This window comes from Aythya ferina, assembly GCF_964211825.1.
Source record: "Aythya ferina genome assembly, chromosome: 12".
Classification (NCBI taxonomy): domain Eukaryota; kingdom Metazoa; phylum Chordata; class Aves; order Anseriformes; family Anatidae; genus Aythya; species Aythya ferina.
The window spans coordinates 4,621,636-4,644,875 of NC_140308.1; the positions used below are offsets into that span (position 1 = coordinate 4,621,636).

The window sequence follows — 23,240 nt, forward strand, 5'->3', positions numbered from 1 at the left end:
TGGTGCTGGATCACAGGTCGGGTGTTCTGTCTTCCCAGGCCTTGCAGCCAGCACTGACCATGGAGTGGGACTAACCTGCTCCGTTTATCACACCAGAGAGGCAGTGTCTAGGTGACAGCACACAAGCCCTTTGGAATTAGGGGCTGCCTGGGGTGGAGGCAGGGATGTGCAGGTCTCCTGTGTGCTCCTCCCTCCAGCCTCGCCTGGTTCCTATGACCCGAGCGCAGCCTGAATTAAGTTGCTGCAATGCGAGTTACACAAACACAGACTAATATAATTTGTCACAATTAGGGGTTGATTGGATGTTTTCATTCAGGGTGATCCGGGCCAAACTGTTACAAATGACCTCTTCGCCACAGAGCACAGAAGAGCTTTGCAGGGAATATCTGCTATAAATACTGGGAAATGTTCACCGGGTCATGGCTGGGAGCCCTCTCCCCCACCCTGGTGAGTGCCCTAAAATCCACGTCCCCTTCAAAGCTCCCACAAGAGCAGACACTGCCCCTTCCCACCCAGGCAGCCCATCAGCCCTTCCTCCCCTTCTCACAGCTGCAGAAAGCCACCAGTCCCCAAAGCACGTGTCCAGGCTGCTGCAGCACGTGGGGCCGCCAAAGCTCAGGAAAGAACAAGAAAATGGAGCTGGAGGTAGGGCTAGGTTCCACAAAACATAGCTAAGCTTTCAGGTTGTCTTGCTTTTTTGGCAGCCAGGGCAGGAAGCATCTCTCTCACCTTGGCACTCTGCATCACGCGCGAAACAAGTGCTGATAATGACAGGATGACCGCTCGGCTTTCCTCCACTTGCAAACAGTTGGTGGTAATGATGTTCATTATGCATTCAATAGGCTATTTTACAATATGAAGTCATTTAGAAAAGGATAATTAGTCCACAGCTTGCTTTTCATTTTATTTAATTTTCTTTACTTCTGTTTAGAAAAAAATATATATATATGTAGGGATGGTGTTATTTTTTCAGCAAGTAAAATGGAGCTGTTTGATTTATGCTCACTTACAAGAGATATTGTGAAAATGGTGCCTTGTTTTTTGCTGAATGATTTCTTGCAATAGAGCATCCAAAAGCACATTTTAATCTCAATGTATGCTTTGCTATTGTATCAAATTATGAAAAGCAGGCATGGGAGGCTGCTCAGTGAAGAATCTTCTTTTCCATTAATTTGGATGTGTTAAGTGCACTATCAGAAGCCAAAAATATTCTTATAAAAATAAGACTGTGAAATGGGGTTTCTTCCTAGGACATCAGTCAGCTACCAGAGTTGCTAAAATTAAACAGGGGTGAAAGAGTAATATCTCCAGTTAACAGCTTGTTTTGGTTGTGTCTGTTTGTTTGATCCTATGGGGCAAGAATCTTACAGACCTAACAGAGCAGAAGATTCGGGGCTCTGAATCCTTTCTTGCACTCCCAAATTCCTTTTGCTTCTGTTACAACAGCCCAAAACAGAGCAGTCCCTGTTAAAAAGGCATTCAGGCACAAACCGACTTTTCAGTGAGCCAGCCCGTGAAATGACAATCATTATGCTCTAGGATGATATAAATATATTAACTTACATATTGGCAGCTGCAGTGCAATGAGCTGATTGCCCAGGGAAGATGCTTCGTTATGTTGTCCTGCCATTGGGAAATAATGCATGCACCCCGGCTGCATCACGCAGGGCAGCCTGTGGTGCCATCCCTGGAGATGTTGCTGCTCCCCGCATTGCTGCAGCCCCCATTTGGAGACAAAGTCCACCTACATTGGGGTCCTCACCCCCTTTTTGTGGGATTCACTTCATGGTCAGGCAGTAGAGGGCTCTGAAGGCAACTGGAGCTGAAAGGTTTTCTATTTAAGGGAAATGAAATCCGTATGTTTGGGAAAAGATAACTGGAACTGCTTTGGTGCATGGAATCGCTTTCAGGTGACTGACCTATTTATTGAGAGCCCAAATGTGATTTTAGATAAGTAGTCCCTTGAGTCTCCGGCCAACCACCACATTAGGAACTTCCTAAAGGTGATGTCTCCTGTACAGTTAGAGTCAATAAGGCATGAAAGAAATAAGATGTGAAACACTGTAATGTATGAAATACGAATTACACAGCAGCCTTGGATTACAGCAAGTCCAGCTGAAACGCCTGGTTCTCCCCTTTACTTTTATTTCAATTAATATTCCTCAAGCAACAGCAAAGATCGATTTGAAGTAGAGAGCACAGAGAGTCATGGGAGCTTCATTAGCATGCAAATCTGAGTGAATTCATTAGCCCTGCAACTGATGCTGATGCTCCTGGAAACTAGTAAAAGAGTAAAGTCTGCAGAAGTAAATCAGGCCGTGCTAATGAGCCTGTTAATAAAGCTTTTGTAAGCCTTTTCCAGAGCCAAAGTGACAAAGCACACTGTCAACATTAAACCTCTGGTACTGTGCCTTAGATGAGGGACACTTTTTTTTTTCTTTAGTGCTGGGGAAGAAAGCAGAGAACCGTAGCAAAGGTAGAGAATGAGACAAAAGCAGTTACAATATTTCCTCATCAGAGATAAAACTATTGTGTGGTTGCAGAAAAAAGACAGCATGACAAATGCAAGTGTGCAAATAAGATCCATTTGACTGAAATTATATTTTAAAGAAAAACAGGAGACCAAATTTTTCATAATGGGCCTTTCACCTTCCGGCTGTATGTTCTCATTTTCCCTGCGCCTTATTAGGCATAATTTCAGGATTGCATTTTGTCTCATCTCCTGCTAATCATGCAGCAATGTTTACAGCATGAATGTGGTGCCATTGCAGCACCTCCTCACTGTGCAGGTGCTTTGTGTTAAAAAACATTGCCTCTGGCCAGCTCTGGGGCTCTGCCACTTTCCTTACAGGTCTGAAAAGAGCCATTGGGGACAGCCTCTGGTTGAGATATGCTGGGCCAGGGCCAATCTGAGGGGCTCAGACAGACCCAGACCCCTAAATTAGGGGCTGCGTGGTGCAGAAAAGTGCTGGGGCCCAGCTGAGTCCGTGGCTGCTGGTGCAGAAGGTAAGGGGAGCAGACAGCTACAAGCAGTACGTAGTCTCAAGACAGTGCTGTGCTTTCTTCTGATAGAAGCAGTGCCCAGGAGGGGAGCTCTTTGTCATTAACAGCCTGAAAAACACATCTCAGTCCATACGGCGTGATGTGCACCCCTTCCTGTGCTGGTTTTAGACCCTTGTGGTCACAGCTGTGGTTTGGATATGTAACATAGTAGGCTACGTTTAATCTGAAGATCTAAGCTTCTCCTCTGTACCGAAGTATCTCCTCCTCTACCTCCCATTTTGCAACTGCTTCGGGATGGACAAAGTTAAAGATCTCTTCCCTGTGATCACACCAAGGCTGTAAGTTCTCCAGGTGGGAAATACAACACAGTGCCCCAGCCAGGGGACTTGCTGTGACCGGCCAGGCACCGAGCGATGCAAGCAGCCACCTCCCCCTCGCCCTTGCATCAGCTTCACGTGGCGTCAACATCCACAGCACACAAAAAGGCTGCCAGTTTGCTGGGCTCCGAGGCAGAGATAAGCGGGAGGCTGGTTAGAAATCTACTTGGTTTCTTTTTGCAGCAACCTCTTTGTGTAAAAGAGCTTGATACAGGGGGGAACCGCTTGCTGCTTTCTCATCAAGTGGGAGAAGAAGTGCTTTTATACGCAGACTGATGGAAAACTACCGGAATGCTTTTCAGTTTCCCTCTCTAACCTTTAGTGCTTTCTGGTGCCTTAAAGGGAACAAAACATCAGTCTGGAAAAAGGGGGAAAATATATCAAAATGTATTTGGAGATAATGGCAAGTAATACAATAGACAATGCAGCTGGGCAATAAAAAGGGAGGCAAGGGGAAAGCATCGAAAATACCTCGAGAGAGTGGAAGGAAAAAATACGGGAGAGAGGAAAGGTAAAAGCAAGGAAATTAAGAAAAAAAGAAAACAAGAAAAAAAAAAAAAAAAGCACTTGCATAATGGGATGACAAAGGACAAAGAGGGAAGGAAGGGAAGATAGAGCAAGAGCGGTGGAAGAAAAATGACAAGGAGGCACACAGTGAATGATGGAGCAGGGTCACGGGCAGGCATGAGCAGGGAGGAGAAATGGAGTGGAAAGGAAGTGAAGGGAAGTGTGGAGTAGCGGCGATGCTGCTGACCTGTTTTTCTTTTAGCTGCAGAGTCGTGGCAAGTGTTTGCGTTAATAATGCTAATGCTTGGTTACTTGAGGGGAGACGGAGCAGGGCAGACGGTGTCAGGATGCTGTTTGATCAGCACCATGGGATGAGCTGTGCTGAGCCTCTTGCACAGCTTCCTCAGACCCAAGGGGAGGGAAGGCACTGAGAAGTAAAGGATTCCAAGCTCTGGGGTAAGACCCACTGGGCTGGCAGCAAACCTGGGGCTTGCACGGCTTCCTTCAGTGCTCATCACCTGCCCACCTGCCAGAAGGTATATGGCTTATTGCCCTTCACCTCCTGGTGGCTGAATTTGATTTGGTATAATGTAGGAGATCTTTCTGCCCTGTTTTCACACCCAAGTTCAGCCAAGTATCTTGTCCTGCCTGTAATCTCATAAGCACAATGTCATAACGCTTGCACTAAGCCACATTTCTCAGCCTGCTGCATTTTTACATTGCACAGCAATCACAGCTCTCAATGTGCCACGTTTGAGGTGCAATCTCACTGGTGCCTCACATACCAACTACACCATCTGTTTTGATTCCTCTTTCTTTTGTATTACATCACAGCATCATGTTTTCTTTCTTTTTTTTCTTTTTTTTTTTTTTTTTTCTTTTTGCTGCAGCTGCAAAAGCTTTGGGAACGTTCCTATAATAACTCCCTACAGCTTGGTTTAGCAGATATTTGGGCTCTTTCATTATTACTTGCCAAATTACATTTGGTTATCAACATGCATTATATCTGCTGTCAATTAGCTGTTATCTAACACCGTGAAATGACTTAACTCCTTCAGTGTTTTGCAAGATCTGTCCCGACCAGCACACCGCTCAGCTTATATCAGCTTGCAAAGATCCAGGCAATTTTGTCACACTTATTTTTTTACTAGCACTCATTACGGCTAAAGGTCAGTTGTGTTTCCATTGTAAGCCTAGGGATAACGGCATGATCTGGCAAACTCTTTCTCGTGTAAAGTTAACAGGACTATTTGCATAAAAATCCTTACTCAAGGAGTAATTTGCAGGATCACACCTTTAAAAACCTCGCCTTAGGAGTAAGGCAAAAGCTGGAACCTGGAACAGCAATCTTCCGAAGCTGTATTTTATCAGAGAAAACGATGAAAATTTAATGAGGAGAAAAAAGATACTTAATGGCTGTAGGTAGTGTAATTTCAGCCATAAAAATGGGATCGTCTTGTAAGGCACCGTGCTGTGGCCTTTCAAATCAATGCTAACACTGATAACAGCCTCGGTGGAAGGGGGGTGAAGATCTACAAGCTGTCGAGCAAAAGTCCCAGCCTGGTGGCATGTGGCAGGTCTGTAACTCTCAGCCTGATGGACTGCTTAGGTGAGTGACTGGGGCTTTGTCCTCTGCAAAATCTGTGCTTGGCTGCAAAGTCTTTGCAAGATGGTCCTTCACAAACAAAGAGAGAAACCCAACTGAAATGCATGATGGCCTTGGAACCAGGGCCAAAGCTCCTTGCATCTCTGGAGGCTTTTCCTCTGCTCTCACAGCAAATGCTTCAAGTGTTTCACCAGCTCAGTTGTTTATAATTCAGGAGACTCCCTGGACTCAAAGCTGCTAGCCTTGAAGATCTGTTTACATTTTAAAACATATTCTGAAGTTGAAGCTGTGGGACAATCAAGAGAAGTTAGGTAGGCCAAACAACAAAAAAAAGGAATCAAAAAAGTTCTTTAGTAAGTCTTGGGTGAATATTTCCATGTATTTTCTTGAACAGCCCAAGTGACCCATTCTAGCCTTCACATCCCAGGTTACACCTGAGAAAGGCAGCAGCACTTTCCATCCACAGATGGATTTGGCCCTTGGAGTGGAAATATTAGTCCTGGACAAAAGCACTGCTTTATTTTCCCAGTGTACCAAAATTAGAGAACCCCCTAGTGCTAAATAATTTTGTTCTGCCTCGCTGTGAAAATTCCCAGTGTTCAATAGCCCTCCACAAGTTCTCATTTTATCCCCGTAGTGCAGTGCTCCTGTGGTTATATGTCAGCTGCAGCAGTGGTAAACATGTACACACTACTCATTTAAGAGCTTTTAAAAGACTTCTTACTGTGCCCAGAAATTACACCTGTGCTTTCTTACTTATCCATGCTGTCGCCTTTGTTTCTCGGGCTATATTAAGCCCTTTTTTTTTTTTTCCTCCCCTTTGAAAGAGTGGGAGAGTATAAACATCTTTAAGTTCTGGCTTTCTCTCCATCAAACAAGTTGTGCAGAGGGACAGAGCCAGTGAATCTGAACAGAGGGAAAAAGGATGGCTGCGGTGCAGTAGGGCTGGCAGAAGACGTCTGCCCCTCCTGAAGACACTTGACTTTTCAGGAGCTCCGTGCTGCTGGCTGAAATCCTTGGCAGCTGCAGTGCTTCACTTCCCTGAGACAGAGACCTGTGATATTCCGACTGTGCCTTCTATATCTAGAGATGATGGAGAGAGACAGAGCGCAGGGCACTCTGAGGAGCTGCAGTGGCTACGGGGAAGGTATATGCAAGGGTGCAATGAGGCATTAGCCTCTAATGAACTTTTCCATCAGAGGGGAATCTTTTAATGTTAAAGATGATTAGTTAGAACCAAGAATGAGAGGAGATGTGGTAAGTAGCATAAAATGCCATATCTAAAAGATTGTTTGATCTGTTTGCGTTGCACTGCTAGAATAAAGGAACCGAAATAGAGGTTCTGCAAACAGCAGTGGTCAAATTCTCCACGGTCTCATTTGTCCAAGATTTTATGTGGGAACTCTAACTGATACAAAAGGACAAAAAAAAAAAAATACTAAAATATCTCCAATAAGATAATTGTACTTGGGATGATGTGAAGTTGATCTGTGAAGCTCTCTAATGACTAAAAAAATAAACCAAAGACTCTTGAGGTAAAGCGGTGTTGTAGGGTAAATTTGGCACCTCTTGTCTTATGGTGACACAAGTGCTAATAGTGAATTTTCACTCCCCCATCAGACCCAACTCATCCCTGAGGACATGAATACATTTTTCTTCATGCTGCCATTAATGCTCACACATAGCTGTTCTCTATAACCCTAACTGGATCCTCGTAAGAATTTTCAAGACAAAAATGCCCATTTTTAATTAAAGAAATGGTCCTATTTTTTCTAGTACTGCTTGGATAATTGGTTCAGAGCATGATTTAACATACTTCGGGCAGGAAAACTTGTGACTGAACTTTAAAGTTCACTGAGTTAATCTGATCTAGCCCATCCCAGTGGCTCTCCTGTAAGAGTCCCTGAACATATGTGGTGGTGGTTGCTGTCTGGTCTGGATTCCAGCCTCAGCAAGTTACCATCTTCCATAGATTTTTATGTATATTTTTAATGGGGATAGATCTAACTTTTTCCCACTGTGTGCCCAGTTTGCAAAGACTTCCTTGGGCTTTATGGTAAAACATCTGCTTACATGCCTCTGTCAAGAACCTACTCCAATACAATTAAAAATAATAAAGCTCTTGCTCTGTATTTCACAAATATTAGAATCATGCCTTGAAAACAGCTGCAATAATTATATTTACTTGTTAAGAAAAGCCTTCTGAACCCCACCTCCATTCATTGCAGCTTTTGAACCTCTGACTCCTCCTGTTGGGAGTTATCAGCACATCTCCTCTCGAGCTCAGATCCTGCTTCTCCACACTGCAAGTGAAATTATCTCTGTATGTCTGCACCCATAAAGTGAAGTGCACTTGTGCTTCCAACTTCCACAGAGTGTCAGACAGTTAGTTGTGGTACTGCTCCTATTAACGCCTGCAATTAGCACTGACAAAAGTGCTGTTCCACAGCTCCCTGAAACTGCTCTTCTTTGATTGGTATTTTAGAAAATCCCAGTGCAGTATAATATCTCCCTGGTAGTCGTGTTTCAACAGAACAGTGAAGTTAGTGAGGCATGACAGTGCTCTTTTTTTCTAAACTTATACTGAACATCCTTAATCAAGCTTTGCTTTTTTAAAAATAATGGGTCTAATTCTCTTTAGGCGTATGGTGTATTCATGCTTGTGTAATTCCATCAGGCCATATCCTCAGCTCCTGTAAGTTGGCAGAGCTCGTTTGATTTCACTTAAATTCCAGGCAGATCGGTAATAGCTGAAGATTTGGGCTGCTGATTTCCAAACTATTCCTGATACATTCCAGTTTGAGAAGATAATGTGTCCCAAGTTGTTTTTTTTTTCTGTGTGTGTTTTGTTTTGTTCTGTTTTTGCCATTAAATCCATTAAAATAATTCCACACTCTCTACCTCATTTACATCAAAAATTGTACAAAATAAATCCAAGCTGTTTTGTTTATTTGTGTGTTTGTTTTTCTGAAGTACTGAGCTCTCTCCATTGCTGTTGATCCTGATATAAAGCTCTATAAAGCTCACACATCCAGCAGCTCCTGGAAGCATTGGCACGTCTCCCTAAAGGACCATTAGGAGAGCCAGGCCAATTTTTTGTTTCATGTTGGTTGTTTTTGTTTGTTTTGTATGTTTTGTTGTAGTTTTCTAAATTAGATATCATCTGCCAATCTGGAGACATATAACATGCAGCCATGACTAGATTACTATGTCTGGAGATCTTCCAAAAGGAACACATGTAGATGCTTATATCTACCACAGCCCAACAGAGACAGCAGCCTCAGCCTCTTCACTTACAGGGTCCTGAAATGAAGTAGTTGTGTTGTGTTTTTCTTTTTTCCTTCATTCATTCCTGTGTTCAGTAATCATATATCTGCTGGTAGCAGCCAGCATTTATGGTTCTGGGAATAGCAACAGGCAGGTAACAAAAGTGAAGAGGACAGAGTCAGCTTGTTCATTCTTGGTGTTGTCAAATTTGTCTTTAGTAAGATCCTGGTCAATCTGAAATGCAAGAAAGATGTGAACCAAGAAAGAAATGTGTTGAAGGGCTGCTGGTTGCAAGTCTGTTCCCAGGATCACAGAGCACATATTTATACTGGTGATGCAGTAGCTTGTCTGATATTAGACTGACGTTTAAATTAGGTACAGACTCGGTGATAACTCTGGTTCCACCTGGGACTTCTGAGTGCAGTGCAGGGCAAAAAAATAATGATGTCTGTAGCAGTAGATAGAGATGTTGTTACTAACTTTGGTAGAGCAATGGGTAAAACATTACACAGGCTGACAGATGAGAGATTTTGTTGGGTTCAGATGCAAGAATAAGGAAAACAAGACTTGAAATGAACTTCCTTTGATACAAGCTGTCACGCAGGAAGCTTCCAAACACCTGTAAAATCACTATGTGATTCCCATTGGTGGCTGCAGCCGGTACTTCAACATAAAGATATGAACTGTGGCAGCTGAGCTGTAGCTCTTCAATAAGCTTTTGATAAACTTGGATTTTCACAGATCATGAATTTATAGTGTGCAAACTTTTTCAGAAGTAAAGTGCCTAAATGTTGGTCTTGCATTCAGAGACATAACTTGTGATCTTATTGTACCACACTGGACATACATTCCTGCAAAAAGTACCAAGATACCAGCCAATATATTTTTTGGGACTTCCACATAATGATCTTCCATAGAGGGAATCACTTCAGCATTCTGACATTCCGAAAGCTGTAAAATCAGTTGCCACAAAATGTTTCGTTCTTCCCAGTTGTGCTTTGATGTCTTCATTGTCCAGAGCCTCCAGAAACAGGATATTTCTCTGATTCAATTAAAACACACTCTGCTTTCTAAGCTCTTCATTTCTGTATTGTGTTTGGGGCTTGGCTGCACAAGTCAGAAGAATTTCATGTCATCCCTTTTGGAGGACATACCCTGGCATTTCAAATGTCTCCCTTCCTGTAGGATTATTGCCATCATTTATCATCCGGTATAGGCTGTACACTTGATGGTATGAATCCTTGCTCCTGACCCTGCCAATGACATTAATAGAGAGAACAACACACTTTTGTGCAATTGTTTCCTCTCAAATGCTATTCAGCCTCTGATAATGATTTGGATGAGTAAATCGGCACAATTTTGTGGAGGGCTGGACTTCTGCCAGTTGTGACTTGCTGATTTTTCAAGCATTTACAATACTGATGTTTTTCTCCCCCAGCACTAAGCCTTTCCCAGGATGAGTCGAGCCCTGGAGAGGACAGCTGAGTCCCTGCTGCCACACCCACCCTGCCATGCTCTCCATTGGGGAGGGTACAAGAGAGATAAGGGTTCAAATCAACACCTATCAACTGTGGGAAAGCTGACACAGCATCCTTCCTCCATCCTCTTCCCAAAGCTTTTGATATTATTTTCAATTTTGATATGGTTGCTAACCTACATAAGAGCAGGACCAACTATGACTATAAACTCATGACCGCTTTTTAGTTAGCTTCAGCTCAATTCAGATATTACATCCTGAGGTGTAAGTCAGAACTGAGTTACACTGAAATAAACTAGCTTGTGTTAGGGGAAAAAAAAAAAAAAAAAAAAATAGCTCTAAATTGCCCTGCGGCTCACCAAAGTGCTCATCAGTTCTTCTTTCCAGGAGGGCAGGAATTCTCCAGGGCATTAACTGTTTTCTGTTGTGAATAGGATATATTTGCTGAAATTTGGTGGATTTCAATATGTTGGTTTGTGAAATCAAGTGCAGAAGGACAGTGCCCTTCTTCTGCCTACAGTACATGGCAGTTGAACTCATAGAAATAAGAGTTCTTGAAAAATGCATGGTGAATCTACATAATTAAAAATCTTTCCTGCTGGGGGTTAATGATTTGGGTAGATTAACTTGATAATGTAATGTGAAATGTCGAAATCAAGAGTGTGCATCCTGAATACTGGTGCAGCTCTGCAATGGGAGACAATTCTAAGTAAATAACCAGAGAAACTATTTTGCAATTAAATTAAAGATGTTTCCAAACTACTGTACTTTGCTATAAAAAATCATCATCTTGAAAAGTCAAGTTTCATTTATTTTAATTAGTGCTGTCATGAAGTATTCCATTTGGCACACGCTGACTAACAAGCCCTTTTCCAGACACCAATTTGAAATGCGTGCATCAGAAAAATGATTGCTGCCTGTTCGTGTGATGTCTTCTGGGCCAGTCCTCAGGTAGCTGGGATCTGTCTCACCCCACCCAGGTCATTGCAGCACCGTGATTGGAATGAGGTGCAAGCAAAGGCTTTCTTCCCCTGCATCTGCCTCCCGAGAGGTGATGGAAAGGCTGCTGACATCAGTCAGAGAATTTTTGCTGTCTTAAAAAAAAAAAAAGCCAGGCTCAAAGCTGTGTGTGCCGGGCTGAATCTCCACTCCCCATCACCATTCTCACACTGGAGTTATTTAACAGGAGAGGGATTGGTATCAAATTGATGGGAAGCCAAAGTGGTCTTGATCCTCCTTGGAGACTTACTGTTGAATTGCATTATATATAAGCAGAGAAGCTTTTTTATTATTAATGGGATAGAAAATCAGAACCTTCAAGGAAAATTATATAACTTCTATTAAGATGGACGAGTTGGGGCTAAGCCCACTTATTTGCAACAAAAATGTACTCTGCAACTCCTGGAAAAGTGCTTTGTCCTCCCCAGGGAAGACCTCACCTGGAAAAAATGCCAGGGGAAATGCCACAAACTCCTTCTGGGGCAGCATCCCAGCCTGGACAGTTGGGTGGGCAATGGCCACATATCTGTGGGCACCAGGCTGCCGTGGGGGTAATCTGCACCAGGGTGGGCAACGTGGGGCTGCCAGGAGCCAACCTCCCCCGTGGTTTTTTGCATAAATTCCCCTCTCTGTTGTCTGACTTGTTTTCAGATCTGCCAAGTAATGCAGTTCCTTCTGCATGTCCAATGAGGGGATTATTTCGCAGGCTTAAATCTCGCTCCTAAAAAAAAAAAAAAAAAAGTACACTGATAAATACCTGTTGTCTACATGGGGAGGCTGGTAAGGAATAAGCCGAAGCGTTAGTGTGAAGGGCACTGTCAATTCTGTAGCAATGCCTCTTATTTCACAGGGCTAACGTCACAACCGGAGTGCTCAAAGCAGTCTTTGTGCAGCACAAGGTATCCTCTGGGGAGCAAGTGAAGAGCAGCTATTCTGAGCTGCCCCCTTATTTAGGTAAGCCACATACATAAAATCTGATTATTCCCTTTTAATTTCATCCTATTGCTCATAGCTAAAGCCCCTTGTTACGCCTTAATTTATCCCTTCTCTCTGTTAACACCCTTCAAATATTTCCAGGCTCTTTCCCCTTCCTTGCCATTTAGCCACGCTTTAATCTCACCTATTTATTCATTCATCATAAATCAATCTCTCCTGCCCCCTAATCAGCTCAGCACTGCTGCTCTGCTCGGAGCTCCCTCTGGTTTGCAGGCTGCTGGTGAGCAGGATGGGGAGCCCAGCAGCAGCACCATGCAGGATGGTGCTGAGCATCCACCCCACAGTGCTTGCTCTCCCCTTGCTGCCCCTCCTGCACTCCTGGCACCTCCAAATGCAAAATCCAGGGTTGTTTTCTTCCTGCTGGCAGCCTCACATATCTTTTCCCCATTACTGTCATTTCAGGAGGAATACGGGCATCGCAGAATGGCTTTGTCTGGATAATAATAATTTTAATTTCCTCATTCAGAAGCTCCTCTTATCTTCTACCTGCGCGTAACTGATTGAGCGATAAGGACATTCCCTCTCTCCTTCTCACCTCATAATAAGCACCAGCACATCTCTGCCAGTTTGAAACTTAGCAAGTGTGCACTCTGCACCTTCAAGTGGGTCCTAATCCAAACATTATATGGCTGAAAGCATTCGAGTGCTTAAAGGATGCTCAGCTTTTTCCCTGCTCCCCAGGGGTAACACACACAGATGTACTCAGCAGCAGGTCCCTCCCCTGCATCTCGTACAGCAGCAGCATGACCTCTAAACAGTCTCCATCTACACAGACTCCTGCATCTGATTTCCTCTCCACTGTTAATCTGAGGTCTTTGTGAAAACTATTGCTGTTAGGTTGTCTTTTGCTGGTGTTATTCCCATGCTGAACGTTTCTAACGCTCTCAGCAACTTTCATCTTGGCACCTCAGAGTCAGCTCTGTAGCCCCTTTACTTTGAATTATGCCAACCTACAAAATCATCCCTTCAGGTATGTCTGTATCTTTCTTCATGTTGGCATTCAGTAGAGGTGATGGGTGGGCTCGTGGCCAGCTAGGGCAACAGGAGCAAACAGTGTCAGATTTGAACCCCAGAGGTTTATTTTGCCAGCAGGCAATGGGGAGTGTGTGGCTGGAGGCAAGGGTGTGTGTTGCTGGGACTGCTCTGAACAGAGCTTCAAGCACTCGACCACCTGTAGAAGTGGCAAGCTGGACTGGGTGATTGCTCTGGCCTCTCCTAGTCCTGTGTTTTTACCCCTTCCCACCTCAATTTGCTTATGTTTTGCCCCATTCTGACTCTCCCGCACATCAGAGCTCACATCACAGCAGTGCTCCTGCCCAGGTTCTCCCTGCTCTCTGCCTCCAGTGCCAGCCCTCCCAGCCCCGTTAGCTCAGCTCCCTCCTTCCCTGCCCACCTCACTTTCCACTTGGTTTAATGGAGTGAAATCCCGATGAAGTCAGAAACAACTACTGCAGCTGACGTTTCCCTGGTTTCTCACACAAATCTGAAAAATGTACTGGATTGGAGGCTCCTACCCTGCACTTAAAACGAGTTGTTTCTCCAGGTGTTAGTATCGCTGTCTTCTGCACCAGGGTTGCATGAGCTGATTTCGTTTCTTCCTCAGCAAAGACGGACTGAACTATTCATGGCAATGTCAGAGATCAGAGGGAAAAAGAAAGAGCTAAAATGAGTGGGGTGCAGAACCGGGGCAGTGGGAAGGAGGCTTGGCGATAAAAGAAATTGGTGAGATGACAGCGAGATGAGATGTGATATAAGCCCTCCCCATACCTAGTATTTTTATATGTACACTCAAAACATATTTCAGGGATTGAGAGTGTTTTCTCCTTTCTGGAGATCTATTTTGTCATTACTTTAGCTGACAGCAGCTGGGGAGAATGAAACACTTTGGTTAGCCTCAAACACCTGGCTAAGTTTCCCTAGGTTGAAGCACAGCAATGTTTTATTACAGCTGACACCAATCAAGGCAAATGGACAAAAGTGAGCATTTTGATTTTGGGATCCATGAAAGAAGGGGATAAGTGAAGTGAATTTGGACTTGCTGGACGAAGGAAGGGGTAAGTAAATTTCACAAAGCGGTTTATCTTATCAACACCATTTGCTTTGGGGATGATGCTTTTTACAAGCAATTCTGCAGTTTCTGCAAAGCCATTGTGCCAGGGTCAGTGCTTGGTACCACCTCTGCCCCTGGGGTTTTACAATGCAGCCAAGGTCATGGGAAACAGGGGTTACGGGGGGGAAAAAAATGAAACAGAGAAGCTGTCCATCACAAATGATTGAGCACTTGTGAGTCTGGCCCCAAAAGGATTAAATTATGGTATGTTTGCTCTGAGAAAGCACCACAACAAGTCATCGTCCCATCACACTAACTAGCACACAGTGACAGAAAGTCACCATGAATATACTGTCCAAAGGTAAGAGAAATAAACCTTGTCCTTTCAGCAGGTCCTTCCCCAGCCCCTGTTGCTCTAAATCACCTCAGAACATCCTCGTGAAGCACTGAGCCCGAGGAAAACATTACAAGGCAGCAGTGATCAGCCTCGATGGACAGCCACAACAGCACGATAACAGCCCTTCAGCCATCAACGCGTCCTTAAAGGCATCACTGGGCAGGGGATTTTTAAAGCAAGATGTGATGAGACTGAGCTCAGTTCTATGGCAGCAAAGCCCCTGCCATCAGAGGAGCAACCCCAGATTAACATCGGTGGGAATCAGCCCTGCAGCGCCAACAGGGAGCCACAACGGGGCTGGAGCAAGCATCTGTGTTGACTTGCTCATGTGAAGAGGAGCGGGAAATGTTTGCAATGAAATGTGAAACTGTTTGAAATTCACAGTTTGTCACAGCCCATTGTGAATTCTAGAACAGGCCTTTTTTTCAAAGGAATTTTTTTGTGATGGCATATTAAGAAAAAACAGGCCACTTTCTAGTAAAAATGGCGAGGGAAGCAAGCCTGCTCCTGAGTGATGCTTTGATAATATGAGCCCATTTTCCATGGCTTTGGCATTAAAAATACAGAGAAGTACACACTGTCCAAAATCTGCACAGAAAACAACCGTGTTGTCAAAGCTGTGAACAAAGGGAAATGGAAGAAAAGAGGAGAAACTCATTTATATCCTTCTTCAGGAGAACACTACCTAGATATTTGCTTGTGTTAGGGTATCTCAGGACCACGTATTTGTGCACTGGGGAAGGAAAGTCCTGAGGGCTACACCCAGGTCACAGCAGGTTTCAGTGCTCTGACCTAGCATTAAGCTGGTTGGTTTCTGTCAAAGAATTACACCGGTTTTCCTGTTTGCTCCTGTGGTATTAATAGCAGCAAATCAAGTTGCCAGCAATCCCCACGCCTTGTGCATCCGAACCAACCCCACATTGCTGTGCTACCGTGATTGAAGTATGGGGATTTGTTTGGGAGGATAAAGCAAAACCTTGCTTTGTTTTCCTGCTGTCCTAAATTTCACCCAAGTAGCTTCGCCTCAGCGCTTTGAACTTTGCATAGCTCTTTAAAATTATAATAGGGGGGAAAAAATGAAGGAAAAAAAAAAAAAAAAGCGTGTTTTTTGTTTGTTTGTTTGTTTTTTTGTCCCAAAAGCAGGAGAGGGCCTTGCTAGAGCTTAACCCCTGAGCCACCCAGACAGTGTGGGGCAGGGGATGCGGGAGGCACGGGGCACTCCTCGGGTCCTGCCGGTGTTTGCGTGACTGAACAGTGACATCCAGCGGTCACCGAGTTCCGCTGTCTTGTCCCGGTGCAAGCCCAGACAGACCTCGGAGCATCAAATAATCTCCAAATCATCCCGCTTTTTCCTCGGTTTTATAACCCCCGCGTGTTTGCAGTATAGAGAATATTGTTCATAATTAAGCTGCGATAAATGTAAAAATAAATCAAAACCCTGTTAAACACTGAATCGCAGAAACTTTTCCTTCTAGTGGTTATTGCCCTAAACAGAAAAATAAGCAGTTTTCATCTCAAGTTTAACATTGCAGACATATCTTCTCATGATAATTTGGTTTTCAAAAAAAGTCTAACTGTGAAGTTTAATGATACCACATGAAGCAGCTTGTCAGTTCATATTTATATTCAAATCTGAGCCTTCACAGTTCCCAGTGTGTTTCTTTAGTATTTTGTTGAAGATATTCTGACAGTCTTTCTCAAAACTGTCTCTGGGAGAAGCAGCATGAAAACCTGCAAGGAAACAAAAAGCTTCCTACACTTCTGGCTCGGGGTTTTGATGCTCGAGGAGGAGACTTCTATCTCCCACCCATGCGTGAGGCTGAGGCTCGGAGGCTCAGACACTTGGCTGCCGCAGCGCAGCCCTTCTGGCTGTGCCTTTCATGTCCTACGAGTGATGGGCAAAGGACCGGAGAAGTCTCCTGAGGTTAAATAGATGGAAATTCGCAGCATGGGAAGCTGCAGCCACCAGCACCTCTCAATCCTCCCGTAGAGGTCAGGTGCCAGTCCAGGGGCTCCCCTCTGCTCTTTCAGTCTCCCCATCCTGGCTGCAAGCCCAGCTGGTTGTGTATAGGAAGAGGAAGAGGAATTTGGCTGTGGGTTTCCTCACGCTGCTCTCAGCACTGAGATGGATGCATTCTCCAGCCTCCTGCCTTCCAGGACCTGCCTTAGCACAGGTAGCAGAGCCTGAGCCATTACTCATCATCTGCTGCTTGGCGGTGAAGAATGGAGGTCACTTCCCTGCTGACAGGGCTTGGAGAGAGGAGGTCTTCCTCCTGCCCTCGTCCTGGGTGGGGGCACGTCACCCAGCCCAGACTGGCTGCTTTGTTTAAAGGATTTCTGTCTGCTCAAAAGCCACACGCACTCCAAATGGCTCCCCTGTTGCTCTCCAAACCCCTTCACCTCCTCAGCTGGTGCAGAAGGAAAAAAGCCAAGTGGAAGCAGTGGATGTGCCCAATAGGACAGGGGCATCCCAACACATGGCTGTGTGAAATACTGAGGGATGGGAAGGGAAAAGCTGGGGCTGAGCCCTGCCTCCCGTACACAGATCCTCCTGCCTAGAGCCTCCACGCGAACCCCACAGCTTGCTGGGGAGCTTGGGAACCTTCTTAGCCCACCCTGCACACAGAGGAGCTCACCCCATGTCCCTCTGGTGCTAGCATCAGCCCCACTGCCAGGATCCAGATGTATTTCTTTGTAATATAAGTAATGGAGGATCTAAAATGACTGCAGCTGCTATTGCATTAAAAAAAAAAAAAAAAAAAAAAAAAAATGCCTGCTACCGCTGGGGTTTTGACATTAGATGTTCTTTTCAGTCTCTCCTTAGCTGACAGCTGTTTCACAGTCTCATGTCCACTGCAGAAACAAAAGCAACCTTTAATCCCAGTAAGCCAGCCTGAGCAACCTCCCTCGCAGCACCTCCTGGTCTGTGGGTGTTAATTTGTCCTGGTTTTCCTCTTCATCCATGACCTTGGGCAATCCTTTTGCTTCCTCCTCCACTTTGCTGTGTAACAGCGGGTTGGGACTCACAGAGGTGCAGGCAGCGACACCATGGGCACCACACACAGGGGTCTGGGCATCAACCCCCTCCTGCACCCCATGTCCTTGGCCCACCAGTGCCGCCCACCCCTGGGCTACACAAGCATAGCTGCTACATCCTGCAGCCCCAACCGCAGGTGCCACGCACTAATTCCTGATCAGCTTTTAATGATCCCAAACCCCTGCACTGACTCAGGCGATGGCTAAATTTATCCCAAGGTTAGGGTGACTCTGCTGTACCAAAATCTATTTAAAGTCAAAGCAAGCACCTCATAATAACAAGTTATTATACAACTCCAGAGACTAGGCAGCTTCCCATATTCTTTTTTTTTTTTTTAATGTAAAAGGTAACATATTTTCATATTTTGTGCGTGCTAATTGTTGGGAACACTGTCAGATGGTTCAGCAAATTGAAAATGACAACATCAACCTGTTCAATCCATTAAAATCTCTCCAGGATCGTAAGGGACATTGTCAGCCAAGTAATGCTGGCATCCCCGTGGTAAAGCCATCTTGCTCCTTATTAATGACTGGCTTCACAAACGAGCAGATTTTCTCATTGTGTACTGCTCCAACACAATATCCAGGAGGGGCACAGGCACAAGGTGAGGAAACCCAGAGGTTAAAAGAGAAGACTTTCATCCCAGTGCAGACTTAATGAAGAGAATGGATGAATAAAATTTAAATAGGTCCCAGGCCACCCAGCCAAGATAAAAAGTTGGGAATAGCTTTCTCCTTGTCCAAGGACCAGTGCGGGAGTTTGGAGGGACTATGGTGCCAAATTTGGACCAGCCTTTTAAATAAGAGAAGTAATAACCTTTTGAAAAACTCCTGAGTCACATCTTCAGGAGAAGATAAGGGAAACATACACTCCAAACCCACAGTTATTCAGATGTGGGCAGTCATCATGGGGAGTCAGGTGTTTAATACCTTGACCTGGACCCTAGCTTCTTTGTGCAGAAACACAAGCCAGCTCCAGTCCAAAGAGCTGTAGAGATAAGTTAGTGCAGCGCTATGCCCAAGCCAATATACTGTGGTATTTATTTCCACTAGTATTTATTACCTTGGCCGTGGTATTTCCCAAAAGAAGAAAGCAGCTGTGTAAAACTTCCAGACCAGAATTTCTGCCTAGCCGGGACTGAAGGCAGAGAAAACTTGCATCTGTTTTCATCCACCTGACAGACACTTACAAAATCATTTTGCTTTTGAATACATTGCTGCAAAACTGTTAGTTCATGTGAGCCTTGCAAGCCATCCAAAATCTGAGCAGAAGGACCTTGGGATCCTGCCCAGCTCATGGTAAGCAAGGTCCAATTCTCCTCAAAGGACAGCAGCACCAGCTGAATGTCACAGAACAAGTAACAGATCATTGTCCTGGTACTGACTTACCTCTAATGCTAAAATAATTATTTTCACCTCCATGGTATTTGCTGCACTCTTTTTCTCTAAGATGCTCTTGTGGGTATGAAAATCTAATGGGATGGATCATTGATGGAGAGAGAGCATTAATTTTAAATCATTGTGGAATAATGGCTACAACACAGGAGAGGGACACAGTGTTGTTATTTAAGAGCAAAATTACCATTGTTTTGAGGTTTAGGTCTGTGGAATGTGCCCCAGGAATTGCACTTTTTCTCCTTCAGTATCTCAGCTACTTCATGCTAGTGGCTCATAAGCTAAGCTGCTGCTCTGGGAGCATCGCAGACTATTAGTATTTCTTTATCTTTCATTTATGCCATCTTGTTTGCTCTCCTGGGCTGCTCTAAAGCAGGCTGACATTGCCAAAGAGATTTACTGCGTGTACTTTGTATACACTTTAATTAGGTCTCCATTCAAGTCTCTCACCTGACACTTACATAAGAAATCACTCATAAAGTACTAACACGGTACGGAAATCAATACGTGTCTTAAACGCGCGGTGACTTTCAGGGAAATTAAGTGCCTCCAGTTACTCAGGTGGTGTCCACCTCTGCTCCATGACATGGAGACATATGGGTTTGCTTCGAGGGTTTTAATGCAGCCCAGTTCGGTGTCTTTTGGTTAAGTAGAGGCACGAGTGGCCCCAGGAGCAGGGTCTCGGCTCAGCACATCCCACTTGGACTCACAGCACCTAAAGCCAAGGAGGTGTACACAAATTAAAGCTTTGGCATGAGGTTGTTTCTTTTTGTCACTTCAATCTTGTTTTTATTAGACATCCTGACAGTGCCAGGCTTCAGACATCAATGTCACTGGTGGCTGAAACATGCCACGGTTTTATTGCTGTCACTTCAATTTTTGCTTGTGTTTCTAATAGAAATCTAAATGATGAGGCATTTAACTTTCCTGCACCAACATGAGGAGGAAAAGAACACAACCGCCTATAATAACAACTGGAACTCTGGAAATGGCAGTTTTTGAGAGGGGATTTTCTTTTGACCGTTAGTTTATACAACATTGTTTGTGGGTTTTATGTGTGTGTGTTGTTTTTTGTTTTTTTTTTTTCCTGGGTGAGAAGGGCCTCCCATTTGCTGGGAAGATTACTTCCAGAGAGCAGGAGGGATTATTGTTTTGTTCAGGGGTGAACACTGCTTGTGGCAGCTTTGGAGCTGTTTGCCCTCATGCACGCTGTCCAAGATCATTGCTGCCAGCAAGGCTAAGAGGCAGTGCATGCCTCTGAGAGAGTTTTCAGCCTGATGCCTGCTTATTCATCTTGAAAAATATATAGATATATGGCCTATGTAAACACATACTTGCAATAGATGGACCCTACAGGAGTATACCTGACAGGTATTTATTTATTTATTTATTACAGCAGGGGCCAACTTTGAGAGTGTAAATCCTAAAATCTGGAGAACGTTGGGAGATTCCCATTCTTACAGTTCAAAAGGAAGAAATCCCTTTGCACACAAGCACATCCCATAGATAATCTCATGCTGGAAATTAATTTGTAGGCAGTGTAATCGTTCCATTAATAAGATTAATGCCAGGTACAGCTCTATAGATTATTGAAAAGACAAAGCAGCCTGATCCATGCAATTAGAATGAGATACCTGCATTAATTAGGACCCTTACCCGACAGTAATGGTTACATCAAACAGCTCAAGGAACTGAATCTCCTCTTCCAGTCTCATAATTCTTCCTGGTTTGTGCTGTCAATAGCTTTGTCAGTTTTCCTTTATCAAAGGCATTCAGGAAGAATAATAGTATTGTTCTGACATGCAAGTGTAAAATCCATCCTTTCTCCACCCTGGTTCTGATACAAGTGAAAATCTAAAATTCAGCATCAGTTTTTGTGTTGGTCTACTTGAAATACGGAACACTCCAGCTATGTGGTTGGTGTGAAATAGGGCAGCGCTGGCTCGCCTTCTTCAGGCACTGTACACTTGTCCTCTTCAGCTGAAAGCAGAAGCCACCAATGCAGATTTCTGCACATTTTCCTCCATTTGGTGAACAGAGGAAGTCAAATACCAACCAAGGCAGGAGACAGCATACTTCCATAATCCAGAAAGTCTCCTAAGATATTACAGAGCAAAGCCAAATAACACCATGCAAGCACAGGATGCTGGTCAGGCCCATGTCATGATGATGCTCAGAGCTTTATCCTGCAGCAAGGCATCCTGCCTGCCCCACAGCAGCCACGTATTCCCCCACTTAATGCCAACACCTGCAAAGGTCTGGATTCAGTGCACAAGTATAGACAAGATCACCAGCAACCAGTCAGTGTTAGCTTGCTTGTGTACCTCTGGGACATGTCACCTTTTCTCCACGGGGTTTGCAGTCATGCACAAGTCTTTGTTTGCCCTAGTCTGTGACATTAATAGGAGGGTTTCTGTTGTGCAGCTAAGTTAAGCACCAGAGTGCCACGTCACCCTAACAACCATCCTTGGGAAAGGAAATCACTCTGTTCTGCTCTGTTATACTCATTCCCAATTACAAGCCAAGTATCTCAGTCATGAATGTCAAAACAGATACTATCTGGTTAAATGATACAAGATAGGTGCAGTTAAGCCATGAGCTGTCATGCACCCAGAAGTGATTGGCAGGAAAGCTGTCTCCTGATGGTACAGGGGAATTAGCTTAATACTTAAGGTGAAGTGCTGTCTGCTTAGCAGAGCCCCTGTTGTTCCCCATTGGGAATAATGCTGGCAGTGGTACTTCTACCACGCTTTTTTTTTTTCTTTATTTTAAGAAAAAATACCATACTTATGTATCTCTTTTAAAATGTGTTGGACCTTCTAACCTGCTGTGATTAATTTCCAAAAAGCAAAGCTACATAAAGACATGCAATTATTTTGTTTTTGTTTTTGTTTTTTATCTCTGCACCTCATTAAGCACCTTGTGTTCAAAATCACCAGTGCCTTTTAGGGGACTGGTGCCCTAACAGCACAACCCACAAATGGTGCAATGCTCCTTCAATTCCCTCATGACAGTTTTGTCCACTGGTGGCTATGCCCAGCTGTGAGATTAATGTGTCATTCTCGTTATGTCAGGATTACTGGCACGCTGTTCTGATCGTTTTGCTGAGCTACGGGAGCTGCTGGGCAGAGCTGGATCGTCTCCAATAGAGATGAAAGGAAGTATCAGACGAGCTGGAGTTGGGGATCTGTACTTGAGATTTCACTGCTGAAGCCCTCAGAGTCACCTGCTTCATTTTTCGAGGTGCTGGAATCATTTCAGCTTTGTCCTCCACTGTGAAGGAACAAAGGCTTCAGGTCCTCATTCAGGAAAAAAGCCTTCACCATGATCCTCAGCTCAACTTTGTGCTCCAGGGTTTGTTCGAGAGATAACATGCCTAAGAGCACTTTCCAAACTTGGGCAGCTCTGAGCAAGGTGTTTCTGGACATGACGTAGCTTCAGGACCAGAGAAAGCCCTGTGAGTCCCATGAGCATGTGGGGGAGCACACTGATCGCTCAGGAGGGAACCGTGGTGCAGATGAGCCTGGGATTTGTAGGCTTAAGCACCGTTAACTGATTCCATTCACAAAGGCTGCAAAGGAGGGGATGTACTTTAAAAAAGTACATTTTACATTTGCATTAACGTTTTTGAAATGTTCTCGCTCTGCATAAATTTGTCATGACTGAAAATTATGTTAAACATAAGCACAGCAAAATCACACAGCCAGGCTTCCCTCTGCCTTGCACACTCCACCAGACTTTGCTTGCTGCATGCACAAGCCAGGAGCCCTTTCAGCCCGAGTCTGTGATCAGTGAACCAACCCTGAAAAGTAATTCCAGGCTTGAAAGGGGGAGATGCTCTCATTTCACTCCCATATCCACAGAGTTTTACTTCTTTCTCTTTTTTTCCCCTGGTGTTTTACTCCAATGGGGTTGTTTTTATTGCAAAGAATTATATACTTGATAAAAGGAAATCTTGGGGCAGTCTGAAAGATATCTGAGGAAGTCTCGAATGTTGCCAGAAGGCCTGGGAAGGAACAATTTAGCTGGCAGATAAATTGGTGCAATAAGTGACCTGACATTTCTTTCTTGTTCGACCATGTTGTACAGTGAAAATTGACAAAATCTCGTTCCAATTGAAAATATTTTAT

The 23,240-nt window shown here is 44.3% G+C and overlaps 1 long non-coding RNA gene across 3 annotated transcripts in view; it reads left to right on the plus strand.

Moving 5' to 3' along the window:
* Positions 1–16,132, plus strand: part of LOC311443229 — an 86,167-nt gene extending 70,035 nt beyond the window's left edge. For 2 of the 3 annotated variants that reach the window (XR_014697133.1, XR_014697134.1), the window contains 3 exons: positions 12,087–12,190; positions 14,181–14,286; positions 14,672–16,132. This is a non-coding gene — a long non-coding RNA (uncharacterized lncRNA). Of the gene's footprint in view, positions 1–2,851; positions 3,007–12,086; positions 12,191–14,180; positions 14,287–14,671 lie in introns of all 3 variants that reach the window. The other variant, XR_014697132.1, reaches the window with a different exon arrangement.
* The last annotated feature ends 7,108 nt before the right edge of the window (positions 16,133–23,240 follow it).